Genomic DNA, 11,910 nt, shown 5'->3' on the forward strand with positions numbered 1-11,910 from the left:
GGGTGGGAAGGGGGAACTGGAGCTTGTAATAGGAAGCAATGGACTTTGTAAATACGTAGACAGCTTTTGCATATGGTACAGCAAAAATAATCTGCTTTTGGTGGATCAGGAACCACGCAATCGGACTGAGGCTGCAGGAGGGACTTCCCAGAAGAGAGTCAGCAGAAGGGACCCTGTACGCTGAGCAGCAGGGCCAGAGGGTGCATATGAGTCCATCCCTATTCTCACATGCTCTGCTGCACCCCCAAACATCCGAGTCGGGCAGCCTGAGCATGCCATAATGTGAAGAGCCAGCATTTGGCACTAGCCAGTCTCAAATTAAAGCCGCAAATCAAACCCCACATTTGCTGTTGGGGTGGTCACGCACTTGTCGCATGATAATATTATTATTATCTGTCCTGGAAACAGCACCGTAAATAGCAGCAGGGCTTAACACAGGCATTCGCTGCCCCAGACTGCTTACAGTGTGGCAGATCCTCCCTTCCTCCGAGGAGAGTGAGGAAGGGACCTCCCGAGGAGAGGCCGTCCCTGGGGAACAGGGGCTGGGGTCTCCAGGTCTGTCCCAGGGCTGCAGGAAGCTGGGCTCATCCCCAGGACAGAACTCATGCAAGGTGGCTGCTGTCTTCACGTGGTGGCAGAGCCGACATCAGCAGCGGGGACCAGTCTGGCTTCCTCTGGGGTTAGTGAAGCTCCTGTTGGTCTCCGTGCTGGAGGAGGCGGCCCACAGTCTAGCTGTATCATTTGTGACAGCAGAGGCAGAACAGGGACCTCTCCTCTGTGCCAAAGATGCTCATGAGAAACATAATAATCCCTGCCCAGAGGAGATCGTTATTCTAATGTTTTCTGTCTTTGCTCAAGGACTGTTAACTTTCTTCTTTTAAGTTATTAACATGGAATTACCAATACACATGTTCTGGTTTGTTATACCTCCTAGCAGGGTTCAAGGCAGATCTATTTCCAAAGAAATGTAATTGATTCAGTACAAACGAGAGCAGAATGACATTCAGCATCGAGTCAGAGTATGAATCAGCACTATCCGAGGCACAGGAGGTAAAGATGATGCAGGTACCAACAGCCTTTGGAGGAGCAGTTCAGGGGCACGGGTCGATGTGTAGCTCTGCCATATGGCTGGGAGACCAGCAGCCGCAGGAAAAGGAAGCTGGATGCAGAACAAACTGATTTATCAGATGCACCTGGCATGAAACAACCTGAAACCCAGCATGCAGCCAGTTCTAGCGAATAAAAGGTCAGAGGGGAAGGCTGAGATTGCCACTCTGAATTCCTGAATAGCAGAAGGCACACAACTTAATTCTCCCCTTCAGCAAGACATCCGTGCTTAGCTTAAGTTTTTCCACTGCTAGAGGATCCAACCCAATCCTTGATAAATAAACAAAAAACCCCACCACAACAAAAAAAAACCCAATCTATTCTGAGTCAAATTTATCCACCTTTATCCTTCAGCAATTCGATATGATCTCTTTGTCTCCCAGGTTGAAGAGACTCTTCTGGTCAAGCTGCTGCTCCCTGTAACGCTGCGCCCGGGGTACCGAGGGGGTGGATTTGTGTTGCCCAAGTCCATGGTGCCACCTCCTGTCACTGGCCCTGCTCCAAGGTGAGAGAAGAGAGAATTGGGCTCGTTGTCACCTCTGAGTGCTGCACCTCTCGCACAGGGATCCCAAACCACTTCAAAATGAGAAAACAATTTTCCTTTGCAACAGCAGAAAAGAAAGAGAATACAGCAAAGGCCAAGACACTTTTCCAGAAAAACATTTGGTGACTTTTTAGAGAGGTCAGTGCCTGCCCTTCTCTTTGCGGTCAGCTGAGACCCAAGCTCTCAGCCTTGCGAAGGCCAAGCTCATCAGCCACGTGACCAGATTCCAGTATTACTATTAAAAGCTCAAAAAACCCAGTCAGCTCCTCCCCCGAGTCTAAAAAAAAAAAAAATTAAAAAATTCAAATTTCTCTGCTTGCTGTCTGGATTTTTGAACTTCTGTTCTCCGTATTTTCAACCACAAAAATCTAGAAACCCCATGATTTAATGGAAGGGAGGACTTGTAATCTGATAACATAACCCTAGGGGTTGTGTGTAAAACAGCAAGGCTTGTAAGAACTGGCCACTCCAAAAGCTACAAAGCACATTCAGAACAAAACCAGGAATAAAATGTGACCCCTGTTCTCTGGGTGTACTCATCGTGAAATGTTTATTTCTTTTTTTAACATGCTGGCATATTTCAGACTGCCACAGCCCTGCCTGCCCCTTGAGGGATGAAGGATGTTTGGTTGGGAAAGAAAATTCCTGCTGAAGTCTTCGTCTGGCTGGGTACAACTCACCGAAGGTGATGTGCAGGGCCTGGCAGAGGTGTCCTGGCTACAAGGAATGATCTCAGCCCACAAAGAAAACACCAATTTGGACTGAAGGGTAAGAAGATTATAAGGATTAAACAAGATGGAGAGAGATGTTTACAATTATTATTAGCTTCAAAATCTGCCCAAGCAGAGCAGGAAGGCACTGCCCATCTGCTGGGTTATGTCTACACGGCCTCAATAGTTTTATTCCTGACTGCACCTTAAATTTGATATTCTGGTACAACCTGAATATAAAGCAACACCAGCAATAGCAAAATCTGATGCTGGTGATGCAGTGCTGGAGGTATTGAAGCTGGCTGGGTGGAAACAGGCAGGGGAATGAGGGCCCTGCAAAAAAAACCAAACCAAAACAAACCTTGGAAAGAGAGAAATAGCATCTTAAATGCAATAATATAACAGGAGAGAGGACAGCAACAGCACTGCTGGGCAGAGACTAAAAACACAGAGAGTTTTCTTAAGGAAAACCTGAAAAATGGTTATAATTAAGAACACATTAAACTGAGCTGTGTGGTAATATTACATGAGGCGGTCGTGGCTTTTCACACAGTTCAAATTAACTCCCTTGGTACCTGTGTAATAAATTCCCTTATCCACATCTGCTCTAACCTGACAGAAAAATGGTGCTCGGGGCTGCCACACCAGCGAAGGACATGAGATGAGGGGGACAGAGAATCTTCCAGGAGCTTGCTTTAGGGGATGGGAAGAGGATGAAACCTTTTTCGAAGGAAATACATAAAAATCAAGGGTCAGATTTTGCAGGCTCCTTCCCAAGAAATCCTCCTCTCGACAATGGGGCTGTTTTCTAGGGGAAGATTTGCCTCTGAAAGGGAAGGGTGCTGGGCCCTTGGAGGGTTGTGTGTATGGTGGGGGGTGTGGGTGTAGCAGGGTACGTATTTAAACTGTTCCTGAGATGTGAATCCCTTGTTGTTTTCCAGTTCGTGATATTCAACATTTTCAAAACACATAAACACATCCCCCTGGGCGCAGGGTGCCTTCACCTCTCTAAGGCATGTGGCCACATCACCAGGGTGCCAGGCCTCATGGTTAATCCCAAGAAGCATGACACTAACAGTGACAGCCAGCCTTTGGGGAGCAGAGCACGGGCTCCCCAAATCCCAGCAGTCCGGATCTGTTTGCAGATTTGTACCTGCAAACATCCTTCATCCTTTGGCTTGAACAGGGCGAAAAGTTTCAGCTGGAAAGGATGGGGGACTTGCAGTGCCTGGATGGGTTTTGGATGCCTTTTTTTTTTTTTTAAACAGGGTAGTTCAAAGGCTTGTCTCAAAATGAAATTGTTTTGGTTTACTCCTGGTGAATAATTTAACAGATTTAAAAAGCTTAAATAGCTCTAAGAAAAGACTGATCTGAAATGACTGTTGTTGTCTTCTTTCTCCCAAAAGTCACTGGAAACCTGAGGGAACCTTGATTGCATTTGGGTTTGATGTTTTGGCTTAGTTTGACCTGGAAACCTGCTCCTGGTGCATCTGTTGACAGGTGGAAGCAAAACGAGCAAGGTAAGGAGAAGAGCTGGAAATATATCCCCTGTCTTCTATCCCCCCTCTCTGCCTGAGCCCTTTCTGTCTTTAATCAAACCATCACAAAGGTTGTTTCTGTGGCAAGCCGATAATCAGCCTCGCTGCTGATTGCAGTGAGTTTTCACCACCTGGTAGGACCAGGGAAGAGCGATGCTTTCAGCCGCTGTAAATCAGCACAGCACTGCTTTCCCTTCCAGAGAACCGCGCTGATTTATGTTGGCCTCACAGAGGTCCCCGGCAGACGTGTGCCAGTGGATTAAAATCAGGCTGTTGGGTACCCCTGTCCTGCTGATGGATGTGGCCACCCGGAGGCAGGGACATTTCATTTATGGCAGTTCAGGGGATGCTGTGGGTTTGCCGGGCTGGCAGTGCCTGGCAGAGGGGAAGAGTTGGGTGCGGTGGCAGCTCTGGGTGCCCGATTTTAATCTGAACCAGAGTCACATCACACGGCCTTTAACCTCACAAAACTCCCGTGGGCTGAAGAGCGAGCGCCTGGTGCTGGGAGACCACCCTGGGATGCTCTCCCTGGCGCAGGCAGCGTCGATGGGAGCGCTGGGCTTTTATTTTGGCAGAGGAATAGACAGTAATCCCAGCAAGCAGAAGCCACAAACGCATCAGGGAATGAGAAGTAAACACTCTCTCAGGGTATGAAGCAGGTAGCGTGGTTTAGATTTGATAGTTGGCACAAACGAGTCGTGTCTGATGGGGTCTATTTTCCAGGAAAGCCCCACTGTGTCTCATGCACCATCCCTTCTCCCCTCTTCCTCTGCAGACCCCTGACCCGCTTGTCTTTGAAGGGGTCGGGGTATGGGATCAGAGCCTCAAACAGCAGTTTAAGGGATCAGATTGTCAGCACACAGATGTAAGATCCTGGAAAGAGGATCTCAGTTTTAACGGAATTAAACTCTGGAGTTTCCATAGGACCTTCCCTGCTTGGAGTACAGAGAAGTGCAGCAAGTTACACAGGGATCTTCGAGGAGGCTTTAGGAAGGAGCCTCTACCAAAGCTGTAAGGGGGATCCTGATATTGTAAAGTATGTTTGTTTTCTCAAATCAAGTTGCAAATTCACAGCAACTTCCCCCAAGTTATGGAAATAAATACTCGGGTCCGTTATGCTCAGAAACACGCAACCGGCCAGGCTGAAAGGAAACATTTAGCTAAGGTCAGCCACAACTATTTACACGGGATGTACATATGACACAGTAAACCTTGTATTGCCATAACACCTCCAGCCCCTCTCCCACACACTGGCTGCACAAGATCCCGTTTTGCTGTTGCTTTTGAAATCGTTCTGTCAAAAACTTTCTTGACATCAATGTGCTCCGGCAAAATGTTTCAATCCTGGTGAAACAGCATTTCCCAATTGGAAAACTCTTTAGTTTAATTATTTCCTTGTCTCTGCTGATGCTTCATGGGTTCATGCCCTGCTTCCAGCATTGTTCTCTTCTGTGACCAGCATGTGACAAGGCTTAAATAAGTAATGATTTGTAAAGTGCTTTGATAGCCTCTGATAAAAGATGCCCCAGAACACTGTGCATTACAGTACTGTGATTTCTCTTCCCATTTCTTCAGAATGCATTAAATGTGTGGGCGTTCTAGTTATTTCCTCTAACAGTTGATATTTTACCCTGATGTATTTTTATCCTTGCTGTATTATATAACTAAGTTATGCTGGTGTCAATCTGAAAGCTCCAGCACTGTCAGTAAAACTAATCCAGTTTAACACAAGCCTAAGATGAGGACTGAATCCCTTGCGATAAAAAGCAGAATTAACCCAAATAAGTGACTTAAACTCCTCAAAGAGCACCTGGTCCCACTGTCCTTTCACTGGGAAAATTAATTAAAATCAACAAGAGCTAACTTTCACTCTCAGCTACCTCCTTGGTGTATGCCAGGAGAATTTGTACCCCGCGGTTCAGTTTCCTAAAAGCTTTGAACCTGGTGAAGCCACCGGAGAAGTCGCATGAGGAATAACTCCTCCTCTCCACCTGCATTAGAGCTGAGCAATCTTTCTGGTGAATAATAAATTCACCATGAAATGAGACATTTCCTGGGGAGCTAAACTATTCATGAATTAGATGCTCATTTGGCAAATCCCTTTGGCCAAACAAACTGAGAAGAACAGAAAAGCGTGAGGAGGTGGTGGAGGCTCCCGGCTGCTCGCACAGAGCCGGGCTGCACCTCGTCGTTTGGGTCAATAAGGAAAATGTGGTGTAAGCTCAGGGCCGGGCCGGGGTGCAAAGTCAGCAGGAGAAGACTGAGACCCCTGCGAGGTTTGGTTCACCCTCTGGAGATGGCACTTTGTCCTTAACGACAGAGAGCGAGCAGATAATTAGCTCCAACCAGACATTTAACTTCCACGCAGCAAAAATGAGCCGAATCCTTCTGTGGTGGCTACAGATGCTGCTGCCACTCGGTATTTTTTGAGCCAAAGTCTCCGAGCGCTTTTTGCCAGCTCTGATTTTTGCAGCAGACCAACATCTGTGGGGGTCAGAGGGGCTGCAGCTGGTGCTGGGAGCCGGGTGGCCCCTTCTGCCCCGTGTGACGGGGGCTTATCCCAAAGGCCGTGATGCCAAAGCAGCCCCTGCGCCCAGCCAGGCTGCGGCTGGGAGCCACCAGCATCCTCACCCAGCTCCCAGTTGCCCTCCCTGGGGTTGTGCTCAATCCTCCAACACTCCATCTGCTGAAAACTCGGGGAGCTCACGCGGGGCTGTTCCTTGGGAGGACGCGGCGGGTAGGTGCAGGCGTGACCCTGGAGATGTGGCCATGTGGATGGGAAGGGACCACTCCAACCTCTCCCGAGGCTGCTCTCAGCCAGAGGCGAGATGGAGCTGGAAGGGATGCCCAGGATATCTGCTCCCGCGGGCGCTGCTCGCCGGGTCAGCGTGGCATCCCAGTGGCCGAGGGCACGCTCAGCCCCTGCAGCCCGGCCCAGCAGCCAGGGCTGTGCTGTGCCACCCCGAGGAAGCAAGGGACGATGTGCTGGGTGTGCAAGCGCCTGCGTGCAGAGGGAAGGAAAGGGAACAAACCACAAACACACACTGGAAACAAGCGCAGCTTCTAATTTCCCTGGACAGCAGCAATGCTGAGGTGGATTTTTCCATCCCTCATCCCTCCTGCCGTGCTCAGCTCCCCAGCTCGGCTTTCTCCCCGGTCACGGGAATCTTTCTTCCCTCCAAAGAAGCAGGACACTTCTCAGTGACAGGGCGTACAAGGCACCTACTGCCTCACCAGCAGCAGAGCAGGGAGGGAGCTGCTTTTCTCATGAGCTCCTGCCTCATTCACAATTTGCTGTCGGGGCCAAGCGTGGCAGCTCCTTCGGTGTCAGATTTTTGAAGACTGGTGCTGGCCATGGAGAGCAGTTAGGCGGTGGGGTATTCTGTGCAGACCAAAAAGAGTGCAGAGCTCCAAAAAAGAGCTGAGATTTACTTCTTGGTACTTAAGAGTCTTGCAGAGCTGGGTTAATTAACATACAAAATTTGGTAAGAGACATTAAGTCTTATGCTTTAAGTTTTAAGCCAGCCTCTAATTACTAGGGTTTAGGAGATTTCCTGAACCATCCTCTGTAGCATCTGGCACTGAGCATTCCCGGAAGCAAGATGCTGGAGCAGCCGTCCCAGCTCTGCAGCCTTCCCAAACGCAGCTCTGCTTTCCCTGCTGCATGCTCAGCTCGCAGCCCTGGCCCATCAGCTGCAGCTGATCGGGCACGCTGATGAGTCTGACAGGCCTTGATTGCAATTAAGTTGCTGCTACTCACTGCCCCGGGTCTGTTTTCCATCAGCAGGAGCAGTTCAGCGTGCGCAGCCGTCAGCCTGATTGTATTGGTGATCCAGGGGAAAGCAGCCGGGCTGCAGAGATGTGGGAATAACTCAAATAAAAAAAGTCACAAAAATAAGAAAATTCAGGTCATGGTCACGTGAGGATCATTTAGCAGCGGGCATGGTAATTAGTGTCTTGATTTGGTGTCACCAGGGGTGAGCCCAGCTGCTGCCCCTCTGGGTTGGGGGGGCTGTAAGGGGGGTGAGAGCAGCGGGGGCTTTGCTCTGTGTCTGTGCCCAGTTGGACGGAGCAGGGCGAGGAGCAGCACGACCCAGACTGGGGATCTGGGAGGGGGGAGATGGAATATCCCCCACTCCGAGAGAGGGGGCTCTCAGTTCTGGCCTGGATGCAGCTCCAGCCTTCTTAAGGATGCTTAAAATCTTTACTTTTGGGTGGCAAAAGCCTCGAGATAGAAACGCAGCCCCGTGCTGTGTTTACCAGCACCCGTTTGGCTGCCGTTAAAACGGGCATTTCGTGTCAGACTTTGTTCCCATCTCCAGGCTGGTGGTGCTGGCCGGCCGGCGCAGATCCTGGGCCTCCCAGTGAGGAAGGCGTGTGCGGTGGTGCTGGTGCTGGTCCCATCTGTGCCCCCCACTTTGTAGGAGTGACACCACAGCCGCAGCGACTGCTCAGGCAGAGTACACACGCTCGCTGCAGCCAGCCGTGGCTCCCAGCCGAATACTGGTACAGTCAGTTACTTATTTCTGCAATATTCAATACTATGCATATTTATAATGCCCTTTCTCCACAGACCCCAAAGCATGTTAATTGACTCATTAACAAACTGTTAATGACTGTAGTCATTTAAGTCCTAAGCACACCTATAAATTAGAAGTTTTACTGACAGACTGAAGTGAGGATCTGAGGTCTGGGTTGGTTACAGCTCAACCTTGTGGCGTGAGTCGAGGTGATTCTCTGAGCGGGGGAGCTAACGGGGGGTGGCTCAGCCTTTTCTGCGAAGCCCGGAGATGCTGCACAGCCGTGGGAGGACTGAGGGGAGTTTTGTCATCCTGGAGACAGGGTACGTCCCCCTCGCCAGCTACTCGCTTAATCGGGGCAACTCGCCACATTATGGGCAACTAAACGTCAATGAGAGTGTGTTAGTCGGTGCTGGTTTTATTTTCTCCTTAATGAAATGTCAAAGGAAGGGAAAACGGCAGCAAATGTCAGCAATTGGTCTTTTATCACATAGATGGACATTCACAGGCCTTCTCAGTGAAGATGCCAGTTTATCAGGAGGTAAAAACCTTGGATGGATTTGACAGAGTGGAAGGAACTCAGATTTCCATTAGCGATCACCTTTTAGCCAGCCCCAGATATGCTAATTTGCTATAAACACACTCAGCTATAAATACAGCAGTGAGTGAGCAAAGCCTCAGGAGCGTGTGCTGTCCCAGGCTGGGGGGGGTGGCACCGCTTTGCCAACTTGATTAATCAAAGCAGGGAGCAAACGAGCACCCGCTCTCACAGTAAAGCGTAATGACTGTCACTGAACTTCTGTCCGGGGCTGCGTGTGCAGTGTAAAGATTGCTCCAAAGAAATCAGGGGTGGCTGGCTCAGCTGTGGCCCTACCAGCTGGGAAAACACATCAGCGTTAGAAAAGAAAAAAAAAAAAAAAGAAAGAAAGAAAAAAGCAGAAGTTTCACTGAAAAGCTGCATTTATTTTGTTGTGATTCGTGGATGCAAACACTGTGGTGGGGCGGGATGGTGAGGAGAATTTATTTGTATTTCCTGGATAGAAGAGATGCTGCTGGATGTTAGAAACAGTGAGGGGCAGCCCCGCTGTTGCAACGCTGGAGATGCAAACTTGTGTGTTTCAGTGACGCTGCAGAGCTGAAAATAACCTTGAGAGTACGTGCGGAAAGAGCCGGTGGCTCGTCAGGAGAGACGACAATTAACGGGGAGATGGATGGGCGGTGACCAGCCGAGCGTGGTGGGGCTGGGGAGGTCAGCCCCGTGGTGCTCACAGCCAGCGAGAAAGCAAGAAGGTTTCCAAAAAATCCCTGCTCTGCCATGCTTGGCACTCAGACTTAAATAAATAGATTTGACTTTCCTTGCCTGGCCCACAGGACCCGTCTGCCCGTGGGCTTTGCTTGTGGGGAGAAAAGTCTGGGCTGCCCAACGTGTGGGGCTGCGATTTTGAGCTGCCTGATACTCTTCTTTCCTGGGGGGAGATGACACTAGTGGGTTTTTTTTACCGTTACAGGGATATTTTAAACCTAAATGATGACTTTCAGGGAGGCTGGCTTGGATGGCACAGCCACGTTCGAGACCTTGATTTAATGACTCCTCTCCCCCTGGGCTGCCATCCTGGTCCTTCACTCTCCAACTGGAGCGGTGACACTTGAAGAAATCCATTCTGCTGCTCTCACGATGTGACACCCACCCGAGACAGCGCGGTCCACAACGCGAGGGGCAAACACTGACACCAGTGCTGGGACTCAGTGGGAAAACTCAGCCGGGGAAGGCAGCGCCCGGCTGGGTCTCACGCCCTTTGCAATAACAACCCGAGGGACAGGGATACACCTTGAAAGGAGCTACAAAGGTCAGTGCAGGAGCGGCTGCAGGCAGGGGAGGATCACAGCAGCAGGAACGCTGCAGATCTTCCCCCCGTTGGGATCGTGGCCAGTAACTGCCCGGTGAAATTGCCGCCGAGGAAATGATGGGGAGGAAGCAGCAGAGCGGCGTGTAAGTGCAGAAGCCACAGCCCGAGCGAACCGGAGCATGGTGTGATATATTTAGCCAGTGGTGGTGCAAAATACAGAAATAGGAAGATAAATCACAGATGTGTCCGATACCTGCCGGGTGGCTTTCTCAGGCTAGTTTATCAATGAATTAATTGCAAAGGTGTCTGCCTTAACTCATCGGATATTGGCAAGCGGGAAGCCCTCCAGTGAAATGCAGGCTGCTGGAGCTGGGCTTCATCGATGATTTAGTCAAACACTTGAGCCTGTGCTTCAAACCCCGGACTTCAGTTAGGTCTGAGCATGTGCTTAAAGTAAGCTCAGATGCTCGAGTGAGTTGCTGTGCGGAGATGGATCTATCTGTACGCTTAAATTTGTTCCTGACACAGCGATTTTTCAGGTTATTTTGGTATTTGCGTGCTGCTGCCCTCAGAGAGCCCCTCCGGTGTGGTTCGCCCTCAGGGGAAGTTTCTCCTTTCAAGTTTCAGTCACGGTCCCCAGCTCACGCCCTGGGTGCTCAGATTCAAACCAGGCACTAAACAGAGACTGGAGACGTACCAGCAGCACCGTCCAGTTTTAGAGTGGGCTTTTTGGAAGAGAGACTCTGCTCAAACTCTGATCCTCAGACTCCATGTCCTGCGGAGGGGAACCGGCTGCTGCCATCCTGCTGCCCGGCAGCTCGGCCTGGGGACTCCTGCACATCAGTTCCCAGCGACAAACGTGAGAGGGGATGTTAAAATTTAACTCAAAAGGGATTTTCAATTACACAAACGTTTCTGTGAATAATAGGCTTTGTGAAGCATTATTCTACAAATCCTAAATATGAGGTTTAACCTCCTCATTATTATCCCTTTAATTTCAGAAAGCCTTTGAGGGCCTTAATCTTCCGTACAATTATGTCCAGGCGGAGCTGGTGGCCGCGGTGACACGGAGGGGTGGCAGGTGCTCGGGCTGACCTTTATCAAACACGATATTAAAATATCGTATCACGTTTTCTCATCCCAGGGCGGGGGCAAACGGACACTTCTCGGGGCAAACGCAACTTTTTTGGTGTCTCCTGAGTACGCTGAAGGCTGAAGTGGGACGGTGCTGTCATGGAGCCCTGGGGAAGGGTTTCCTGCCCTGAATCTGGGGGGGGGGGGGGGTGTCTGGGAAAGGTGGGACCCCCGAGGGAAAGGTGGGACCCCCGCGGAGCTGCTGTTTGCTGCCCCCCCCTCCCCGCAGGTGTTTGTAGGGTGGCTCTGGGGGTCTCGGGGGTCCCCAAGTCTCCAGCGGGGAAGCTCTGTGGGGAGCAGCAGATCCCCACATCGCGGGGGGGGGGGCGGGACACCCCCAGATCTCTGCCCAGTCTCGGGGTCCCCGCAGCGCTCTGGGGACCCCGCGGGCCTTTAGGGGAGCCTGTCCCCCCCCTCTCCCCGGGGGGGGTCCCCCTAACCCGGACACACAGCGGGGCACGCCCCCCCCCCGGCTCCGGGGACACCCCCCCGCGGGGCGGGGCGGGGTTT

This window comes from Athene noctua, chromosome 24 (genome assembly GCF_965140245.1).
Source record: "Athene noctua chromosome 24, bAthNoc1.hap1.1, whole genome shotgun sequence".
Lineage (NCBI taxonomy): Eukaryota > Metazoa > Chordata > Aves > Strigiformes > Strigidae > Athene > Athene noctua.